The sequence below is a fragment of the Megascapheus bottae genome, chromosome 19 (assembly GCF_031878675.1).
Source record: "Megascapheus bottae isolate mThoBot1 chromosome 19, mThoBot2.hap1, whole genome shotgun sequence".
Classification (NCBI taxonomy): Eukaryota; Metazoa; Chordata; class Mammalia; order Rodentia; family Geomyidae; genus Megascapheus; species Megascapheus bottae.
The window spans coordinates 29,845,708-29,857,417 of NC_143527.1; positions in this window are offsets into that span (position 1 = coordinate 29,845,708).

Below are 11,710 nucleotides of genomic sequence, written 5' to 3' on the forward strand. Positions count from 1 at the left end.
AAGAGAAACTTGATAAGTACTGGGAGCAGGAATGAGGCAGGAGAAAAGGACACAGAGATCACTGGGGTAGAGATGAAAGATATAAAGAAGTCACATCTCTTAAAGAAATCAAAGTCTTGGGTTGGGAGTGTGGCCTAGTGGTAGTGTGCTCGCCCAGCATGCGTGAAGCACTGGATTTGATTCCCAGGAACCACAAACACAGAAAAAGCCAGAAGTGGCATTGTGGCTCAAGTGGCAGAGTACAAGCCTTGAACAAAAATTGTCCTAGGATAGTGCCCAGGCCCTGAGTTCAAGCTGGAAAAAAAAAAAAAAAGAAAGGAAAGAAAAGGCATTGTGCCATTCCGTGACAATGCTTGTAATCCTGCTCAGGAGGCTGAGATCTGAGGATTGTAGCTTGAAGCCAGCCAGGTAAGAAAGCCCAAGAGACTCTTATCTTTTATTAACCACCAGAAAAGCTGAAGTAGGGTCATGGATCTAAGGGATAGAGCCCTAGCCTTGAGCAAAAAGCTGAAGGATCAGATAATGCTTAGATCCTGAGTTTAAGCCCATGACAGAAAGGGTGGGGGAAGGGGAAGAGGTGGGAGATAGAAAAAAGAAACAGAGAGAAGAAAGAAAGAAAGAAACAAAGAAAGAAAGAAAGAAAGAAAGAAAGAAAGAAAGAAAGAAAAGAAGAAAGGAAGGAAGAAAGGAAGGAAGGAAGAAAGAAAGTTTGTTTTCGTTGGTCCTGAGGTTTGAATTCAGAGCTTGGGTACTGCCCTCCAGTTTATTTTGCTCTACTACTTAAGCCACAACTCCACTTCAGGTTTTTTGTTGATTAGTTGAAGATAAAAATCTCTCAGGCTTCCAAGTCTCATCTGCTTTCAAACCTCCATCCTTAAATCTGAGCCTTCTGAGTAGCTAGGATTACAGGCATGGCATGAACCACAGGAACACAACTGGAAGTCTTTTTTTTTTTTCTTTTTTTTTAAGGCACAAGATACATCATTTGAAATATAGCAAAGGCTGGGGATGTAACTCACTAGTAGAACATGTGCTTAGTACATACCAAGTGGTGGGCCCAATCCTAGAAACACACACACACACACATTTATATTATTTTTTTAAAAATCCCTATAAGGACATGGTCTTAGAGATATAAACATAATTACATAGACATAAAAATCTATGATGGTCTATATATTTTATAGACATACTATAGACATAATGTTTTCTTTTTCTTTTTCTTTTTTTTTGCCAGTCCTGGGCTTGAGCTCATGGTGTGAGCACTGTCTTTGGACTTTCTCAAGGCTAGAGCTCTACCACTTGAGCCTCAGCACCACTTCTGGCTTTTTTCTATATATGTGGTACCAAGGAATCGAACCCGAGTCTCCATGCATATTAGGCAGGCACTCTACCAGTAGGTCAAACCCCCGGCCCAACATAATGTTTTCTTATATATATTAATATGTATCTATGACATACAAACACTCAGCTTAATTATGTTCTAAAATCTATGTGCCAGTGATTATATAGAGAGATTCCCCTCTTAAATATATGTTTAACGTGACATTTGAAATATGCTGTAAAATCAATGTTAATAAAATCTTTAATTAAAAAAACAGAAACAAAAGAAAAACAAACAAACAAACAAAAATCCCTATAAGGGCTGAGAGTGTGACATAGTGGAAGATTACTTGCCTAGCATGCATGAAGCCCTGGATTCAATTCCTCAATACCATATAAACAGGAAAAAAAAGTTGGAAGTGAGCTGTGCTTCAAGTGTAGAGTGCTAGCCTTGAGCAAAAAGAAGCTCAAAGTCAGTGGCCAGGCCCTGTTCAAGCCCTAGGACTGGAAAAAAAAATATGTATATATCCATATGATAAAATGGATATAAATATTGTATACCCATTTTACAAGTGGGCAAAGGTAAGCTTTGGGGCTTGTCTGGAATGGTAGGTCACTTGCTTAGTATGTACATGGTCCTAGGTTAAATCTTTATTACAACAAAAGGAAACACAAAGAGGGATATAGAGAGAAGGGAGGCAGGCAGGAAAGAATGAGAAAAGAAAAAACAGAATGAAGGAAGGAAAGAGGAGGTATTAAGATATATGGGTGTATAGTGAAAGTATACATGTTGAATGTTTTTTGAATGTTAATTTGTAAGTTTATTACTTTTATTTTGTATTGTTGCTTTTATTTCATGTTAGTTCTCTTGATTTTTTTTTTTTTGCCAGTCCTGGGCTTAAGCTCAGGGCCTGAGCACTGTCCTTGGACTTTCTCAAGGCTAGAGCTCTACCACTTGAGCCTCAGCACCACTTCCAGCTTTTTTCTATGTATGTGGTACCAAGGAATCAAACCCGGGTCTTCATGCATGCAAGGCAAGCACTTTAACCACTAGGCCAAACTCCCAGCCCAGTTCTCTTGATTTTTTTATTAACTTTTCAACTCTTTGAGTGACAAAGAAATATCTCTTTTGCTGCCCTTGATTATCTCATATTGTTACAGTATGTTACTTTGTTATCTGATATATTGTGTATATGTTTATTTGGTTATTTGAAATAGGATAGGGAAGGGGGGAAAACAAGATGAGGGGTGGGGTGGGGGAGGGAAATGGGAACCAAAACATGAGAAAGGATATCAATGTTTGTGAAACAATGCACCTTCTAAATCATATCTTCAGATATTGAAATGAACAATTGCCTATAAGAAAGCATTAGAAGGGCTGAGAATGCGTTTTAGTGATAGAGTGCTTGCTTAGCATGCACGAAGCCCTAGGTTCCATTCTTCAGTACCCCATAAACAGAAAAAGCCAGAAATGGTGCTGTGACTGAAGTGGTAGAGTGTTAGCCTTGAGCTAAGGAAGCTCAGGGACAGTGCCCAGGCCCTGGGTTCAAACTTGAGAACTGGCAAAAAAGGAAAAAATATCAATAGAGGCTGGGCCTAGCCTGCATAGTGTTTTAAAAATAATCCTTAGCTCTGCAAAAAGAAATTGTTAAAGCCAACACAGTTTGGGTAGTAGGCACTGCTTTATGTTCCACTTTTTTCTTTTCTTTCTTGTTAACCTTTAGACCTTTGGTTCTTCATACAAGCAGGAGAAGAGAGAGAATAGAGGAAGTGGTGAGACATAATCCACTTTTAAATGACCCATGGACTCAGGCCTAGATGAAGCAATGACTTTGTGACGACTCTCTAGAGGTCATGGTAGGTACATACTGCCTTCTCACGGCTGGTGCCTTTGCAGCTTAGGTGGCAGAGCAGCTAATGAGGGTTGTTTGTTCCCTATAACTGGTAACATATGTTGAAAGAAGAGACATCCCAGTTCAATGAACACTGGAATCAAGCTTAGTAATTTTAAGACTTCAACTGTGAGCATTGGAAGAAAGGCTTAACATTTCTTCCCTTCAGTTCAATACACTAAAAGCAATGTTTCATCACTTACAATAGAAGCACGTCTTCTGGCCAGGCGCAGTGGCTCACACCTGTAATTCTAGCTACTCAGGAGGCTGAGATCTGCGCATCAAGCTTCAAAACCAACCCAGGCACTAAAGACTATGAGACTCTTTTCTCCAAGTAACCACTAGAAAACAGGAAATGATGCTTTGAGCTGAAGAGCACAGGGACAGTGCCCAGTCCCACAGCTCAAGCCCCACAATGAACAAAAAAAAAAGAAAGCACAAATTCTGACCTGGGTGGGTGGAGCATGCATCAGGAAGCAAAGGGTAAGATCTTGTCTCACATAATCATAAAATTAAAAAAAACACAATATTCAAGAAAATATGAAAGATCTTATGAAGAGAATTTAAATCTATTTATTCTTCAAGATTCTGTGTAATTGGATCCAGTACGAAAATAATATGATAATAATTGTGCGTGTGTGTGTGGTTTTTTGTTTGTTTGTTCTTTTTTTGCCAGTCCTTGGGCTTGAACTCAGGGAATAATTGTGTTTTAGCTTATGTATGTAATGTGATCTAATTGGATCAGCCTATTTTCTTCTTATATTAATTCTAATACAAAATTGGCTTCCCTTGTATCATATAAGCCAGAGACTATTAAAATGCCAACGTAGTTATACTTAGCAACTTTTTCTCCTTTCACCACCTCCTCCTCCTCCTCCTCTTCCTCTTCCTCCTTCTCCTCCTCCTCCTCCTCCTTTTAGTAGGTCCAGGGCACTGCCCTTAGCTTTTTGCTCAAGGATAGCACTCTACTACTTGAGTCACAGCTCCACTTCTGGAGTTTAAGTAATTAATTGAAGATAAAAATCTCCTGGAAGCCTGGCTGAGGAGGAAGCCCATCTCAGGAAGCTGAGATCAGAGGATTGAGGTTCAAAGCCAGCCCAGCACTAAAAAGTCCATGCCACTCATCTCCAATTAACCACAAAAAAAAAAAAAAAAAAAAACAAAAAAAAAAACCAGAAATGGCACTGTGGCTCAAGGGGTAGGGTAGTAGCCTTGAGCTGAATAGCTCAGGGACAACACCCAGGCCCAGAGTTCAAGTCCCATGACCAACCAAAAAAAAAAAAAAAAGACATCCTGCTGCACTGGCTTCAATCATGAATCCTCAAACCTTAGACTCCTGAGTAGCTTGGATTGTAGGCAGGAGCCGCCAGTGCCAGCCTGAGCAATTTACTGATTAGAAGATATATTGATACAAACTGTCAAGTTGTATATGGTAACTTCAAAATAAATCAATAAATAGTCAAATTGAAAACTCTGAATATTTGTATAAGACACACCAAAAATAATTCTAGTTAATTACAAGTAAAGCCTCACTACACATAGAAATACCAACTACTTGAGGAAATAGATATGTTAACTGGATTTGGTGCAGTACTCTATGCCCATGATCCTAGCACTCGGAAGGCTAAAGCAAGAGGATTCTATGCAACCTTGAAATCACGAGTTTGAAGCCAGCTAGACCTACCCAGTGAGATCTGGTCTCAAAGAAACAAAGTACCCTGATGTGAACATTATACATATTGAAATATCACGTAGTACCCTATAAATGTGTAGGTTTTTAAAAAATCAATTAAAACTTAATTAGGGCGGGGGGCAAGGTAGTAGTGGATCAAGATTGCATGCTTTGCATGTTTAAGGCTCAGGTTTGCTCCCCAAGAAAGAAAGAAAAAGAAAGGTAGGAAAGAAGGAAGGAAGGAAATAAGGAATGGAGGAGTTCTAAGCTTCTCTAATATTTAACCTTCCTAAACGAAGTTGCTAATCATAATACTGAACAAGCAAATGATTTTAAGGCATACCACTATGGTAGTTTTTTTTTTCTTCTGAAAATCATCTGGACTCCATTGCCAAAAGAGAATGACTAGATAAAGTATTCTTAAAAAAAAAAAAAAGAAAAAGAAAGCTATTGATAGTAATCTATGGAGAGGTAGAAGTACACAGAACTAGCAGGCTTTAAACAAAACCATTTTTATGTTTGGATAACAAAGATAACACAAAATATGACCTAATTCTACTCTAAAGATATAATCAATAAAAAGAATTGTTGTTTTGTGCCAGTCCTGGGGCTTGAAATCAGTGTTGGGCACTATCCCACTTGAGCCAGAAACAGATCTTTTTCTTGTTCTTTTTTCTTCTTTTTCTTGGTGCTTAATTGGAGATAAGAGCCTCCCAGACTTTTTTGCTTGGGCTGATGTCAAGCTGCAATCCTCACATCTCAGACTTGTGAGTAGCTAGAATTATAGGAATGAACCACTGGCACACAGCTTAAACAAAATAATTTAATTTCAAAAAGTTGGCACTGCTGGAGATAAAACCCAGAACTTCACAGAGCCAATGCTATAGCAATGAGCAAGGGTCTAACCATAAACAAAAATTTTAAACCTGAACCACTGAGCTCCTAACACATGAAAGGCCTAATTCAGAAATAATGACTGTTCTCATGTCCTAGGAGTGAGTTCTTTCTAGCTATGTTTGTGTGGTCAAAGTGAATACTGAAAAGCTAACTGCTTCTCAGTCAGCAGTAGCAGAAGCAAGAGAAGACCACTGTTGTTTACTTCAAGCCTCCACACTCTCTCAGGAAGTACAGTGTAAAATCAATGCCAGATGGCTCTCAAGGAGAAGCCACTAATGGTTCTGCTATTGTCAGATCTCCTGTGGAGAATGTTCCATTGCAGCTGATCAATACAGCAAAGCAGTGCTGTAGTCTCTGGATATCAGAAGCCTTCTGACATCTTACCACTTTGCCTGACAGTGCATTGCCACTCCTGGCTCCAATGACTTCTGACTTGGTTCAGACAAAGCAGCAAGAATTTCCAGCCCTTCCAGTTTTTACGTTCTTCTTAAAATGGTATATTAGCTGCAGGCATGAATCAAGTGAGAAAATGCCTATCTCGCAAAAGAGAAACACTGAATTCAAACCTCAGTACTGTGGTCCCAATGCACACATGTTTTTAGTTTGTTTTTGTGCCAGTAATAGGGCTTGAACTCAAGGTTTCATAGTCTTGCTTGGCTTTTTCACTCTAAGCTAGCACTTGGGCCACACTTCTACTCTGGCTTTTTGCTATTTAATTGGAGATATGAGTCTTGAGAGTTTGTTCTGGCTGGTTTCAAACCACAATCCCCTCATCTCTGCCCCCTAAGTAGCTGGGATTACATGCATGAATACCGGCTCACCTTTCCCCGCAAGTATTAGTTAAATTTTGTTTTTATTTTATGTTGTTTTGGTGCTGGGGTTGACCGCAGGGCCTCACTTCAAGCCAAACACTTTTTTCTTTTCTTTTTTGGGGGGGGAAGGGGTGCGGGGGTGGTCATGGGACTTGAACTCTGGGCCTGGGCGCTGTCCCTGAGCTCTTCAGCTCCAGGCTACCACTCTACCCCTGAGCCACAGTGTCACTTCCAGTTTTCTAGTGGTTAAGTGAAGATAAGAGTCTCAGGGTCTTTGGTGCCTGGGCTGACTTTGAACCTTGATCCTCAAATCTCAGCCTCCTGAATAGCTAGAATTATAGGTATGAGCCACCATGCCCAGCCAAAACACTTTTTAAAATGATATTTTAACAAATTTTAAAATTGTACATAATTATATAGACATGGAGGGAGGAAAAGTGAACAGACACAGTCATGGTACACAGTAGACACTATGTGGAAAAACTAATTATGCAACTTGTGGCCAAGGATGGAAAGGGCAAAGTGGGACAAAGTGAAGGAAGGGTTGGCATTGTCAAGAAAGAAATGTACTCATTACTTAACTTATGAAATGGTAACTTCCCTGCACGTCACCTTAGTAACAATAAAATTATTTTTTAAAATTATATGTATTGGGGCTGGGAGTTTGGCCTAGTCCCTGCCTAGCAAGCACCCAGGTTTGATTCCTTGGTACCACATAACAGAAAAAGCCAGAAATGATGTTGTGGCTCAAGTGGTAGAGCTCTAGTCTTGAGAAAGCCCAAGGACAGTACTCAGACCCCAAGCTCAAGCACCAGGACTGGCAATAAATAAATAGACAGATAAATAGATAAATAAATAAATAAATAAATAAATAAATAAATAAATTTACATACTCTCAGTGCCTACTCATAGGGCAATTACAAACTAGCATCAATATAGTGCAATGCTCGTCACGGGTCAGCTGACTTCATCCTTTCCTATCAGATAAGTGTTATTCTCTCCATTTGAAGTTAAGTAACTATTCCACTTGTAAATAGGACAGCCAGGATGTGGGCAAGAATGGGCGTGGCAGCAAAGTTTCCCTTGCTAACTGTTACACTCTATTTTCTCTATTAGAGCACTGCATTTAAAAGAATGATTCAACTTGTTAAACTTTACATTTGAAATATGGTGTAAAATCAATGTTAACAAATTCTTTAATAGAAAATAAAAAAATAAAAGAATTATTAAAAAATAATCCCACAATTTTGACAAATGCTTTTATCTTCTTTTACTCCTTTGCTTTGATGCCCATGCAAACCCTGCTGAACTGTCTTTTCCTCTCATTGTTTTCCTCACTCACTCTTACCTTTTGGATCACAGGGTTTACCACTTTCCTAGAGGTGACCTTGAACCCAACCTCCCTCCCTCAGCACCAATCACTGTTTATTAGCTCAAGTTAGCTCAATGATCCCAGTTGGACTAAGTCTATTCTGTGTTGAAATTTCAAAATGCGATCAGGAAGATTTCAGACAATAGAGAAGAGAAGAAACAAGAGAGGGGGGAAAAATAAATTCATTTCCCTGTGCCTTAGCTGTAACGTCCACAATTCAAAAGCTGGGTGCGGTCATGCTCTTCATGTCTGACATGTTTTGAGGCTATGACCTTGCATTCAATGAAATAGCTTCATTTTCCAAACAGTTTTTCTTTTGTTTAAGACAGTTCAATTAGCTGTTGGTACAGATCTACTATGCAAGTATTTGGGAGGACAGGAGGATTGATCATGTCAGCTTGGGCTACAGAACAAGACCTGGTCTCCGAACATAGACATAGACAGACACACAGACACAGACACAGACACAAACACACACACACACGCGCGCGCGCGCGCGCACACACACACACAACAAAAAATAACCTGAAGTTGGCACTTGTATTTTTTAAACCAATATTTGGTTTCAAAATTGCAACCATTCCTGTTGTCTTCTGTAAGCAAAGACAGTCTGACTCACATTGCCTCCAATGGCATAGAAATGTTCTGGCTCAGGGGCCACAGCCACTGTTGAGTAACTGTGCCAGCTGCCCCATCCAAGTTCTTAGCACCATTTCCCAGCTCTTCTCTTGTTCTTGTATTCATATTCAGTTCCCTTGCTTTCTCCATGCCTACCTCTTCCTTTGGCAAGTGGTAAGATCACCACTGCTTAAGATGACAGAAATCCCCCCTTTTTTGTCCCCCACAAGGTTTTGCTGACCTGTCTAATATTTCCTGTGGCCAGAGCACAGGGCTCTTGATTGCAACATCTGGAAAGCAAAAGGGACATTTAATGAGATCACTATCCTGACAAGCATGATTGCCATTGTAACAGTTGGCCAGAACAATTAATGGACACATTTATTTTATTTTATTTGCTCTCCATCCATCCCTCCTGCCCCCCCCCCCATTCCTGGGGCTTGAATTCAGGAGCTCTGTCCTTGAACTTCTTTTGCTTAAGGCTATCACTGCCCTACCCCTGGAATCACAGTTCCACTTCCAGTTTTCTGGTAGTTAATTGGAGATAAAAGTCTCACGGACTTTAGTGTCTGGGCTGGCTTTGTGACTGAGATCCTCAGATCTCAGCTTCTTGAATAGCTAAGATTACAGACATGAGCCACCTTGCCCAGCTTAAGCCACATTCTTAACCCCTTACTTTATTTTAAGAGACAGGATCTCATTATGAATCTAGACTGGCCTTGGATTCATGATCCTCCTGCCACAGCTTCCCAAGTGCTGGGATTTAGGGCACATACCGCTTCACTATGCTGATGGAGATTCTACCACAATGTCTACTTATCCCTAACATCCCTATGTATCTCATCTCCTTCTAGAAAGTTATACACCGGTCTGAATAGGGCTGGTTATGGATTCAGGATTCCTGAGGTTTTTTCTGTTTCTTGATTCAGCATCAGTAGTCCTGTCAAGCTCTTTTCTCAAAACAAGATAGAATTTTGATGTGATTGAGTTTTAATGAGGAGCCTTTGTTATTCATGGGAAAATGGAGCAAGAATGGCTTGAGTTTTGGAGATGGAACCAAAAGGCAAGTATTCCACCACTTGGTCTATGCCCCTGCTCTTTTAGCTTGTCATTTTCTTTTAAGACAGGGTTGCAATAACTGTCCCTAGACTTTGTCAAGGCTAGAGCTCTACCACTTGAGCCAGGGCACCACTTCAAGCCTTTTTTCTATGTATGTGGTACTGAGGAATCAAACCTGGGTCTTTGTACATGCTAGGCAAGCACTCTACCACTAGGCCAAACTCCCAGCTGCTCTGTGCTATTTTTATCAGTTATAGATATGCTCCTCTCCGGACCTATGTTTGAATGATAAATCACCTCCCAAAATCCAGTATTGAAAGAACAGATAACTCATTGACATTTGGAGCTGCATGTAATGGTGCATGAGAAGCTGAGATTGGAACTATGGTTTGAAGACAGAATGGGTGAGACTTCAGTGAGACCCATTTCAATGAATAAGCTGAGTGTTGTGATGCATGTCTATTATCCCTGCTACTGGAAGGCATAGAAGGACTGTTGCTGGAGCCAGGCTAGTAAGTGTGAAGCTTTGAGAGTGAACTCCTTTACTAACATTCACCCTGCAAAACAGAAAATGTTAAGTGTGCTTGTATGGGTCTGTAATATCAGGTTTTCTGGAGGCAGAAGCGGAAGGATGGGCAACATTATCAAGACTCTCTCTTAAGAAGAAAGTGAAAGACTGGAGATGTAGCTCAAAAAATAGAATACTATCCTACTTGTGTGAGATCCTAGGTTCAGTTTCTAGTACTGAGCTGGTACGGGTGGGATGTTAGAAAATGAGAGCCTAGGTCAACACCCAACTGTTCACTGCTCCAGAAGACACAATCATATCCAGTGGGTGTAGTATAGCAGAGAACTATACAGAGGCCCTGAGGAACTCACACTGACCAACCGATGATGACCGGGAGTGTCTGTCCCCACCTTTCTATTCCTCTTATTCAGGAGGTTCTCCTTTATCCAATGTCCTTCTTGGCCAGCTCTGGGATGAATATCAGTGTCAAGTCCTCGCCTATAAACTCTGGGCCTGGCCACTGTCCCTGAGCTCTTCAGCTCAAGGCTGCCGCCCTACCCCATGAGCCACAGCGCTCCTTCCAATTTTCTGGTGGTTAATGGGAGATAAGAGTCTCATGGATTTTAGTGGCCAGGCTGGCTTTGAACTGCGATCCTCAGATCTCAGCCTCCTGAGCAGCTAATATTACAGGTATGAGCCACTGTGCCCTGCTTAAGCAGCATTTTTTTTCCTGACAATGATAGGCTTTCAAGACCATGAGGATCTCCCGGTAAGTGAATGATTATTAGATATTCAATGTGTGGCCACTTTCAAAAAGTCATCAGCAAAACTTTTCTATTGGCTTGAATTGGGTCATATCCAGTCTCAAAATAAGCATGGTCTAAATAGCACAGGGCTGGGATCTGAGGTAGTAATTAGGATGGGATGGGTTTATTGAGTTGGGGCACGCCCCTAAAGCTATTAACAGTTTCTTAACCACTTTGTTCCATCAATAATTCATGAATTAATTCCCCAATATTGGACATAAGAGGCTGAGTCATATGGTGCTACATTAGTAATTCAACTGGATACACTGGTTTTTATAGGCAAGATATATAAACTCTCATGAGTGGATTTGAGGGAATTTTTCCCACACTAATCAACAAGAATTCATAAAAATCCCAAACTGTACTTTCAGCTTGAATAATTGCTTGATCTATGATTTATCCTAGAATATAGTTCAGAGGTAAAGGTGCAATGGAGATTATGTCATCATAGGGAAGAACAATTAGCAAATGAATTGTTTTGGCTTTACTTGCATTGCTGTTAAATAGACTCACTGTTCATTCATTGTTCTGTCATCACAAGTTCTGATTTTGAAATTGTGATTGATACTGAAAATGAACAAATGTCAATGACTAAGTAAAAATGAAGAGTCTGCCTTGTCTCTCCAATTACAGATCCAATCTCACCCAAACTTACAGATCTAATATTCTAAGCACAAGGTTTTGTTGTTGTTGTTGTTGTTGTTTGTTTGTTTAAACAAAACAAAAATCTTTTCATTTTGTTATTTTTGTG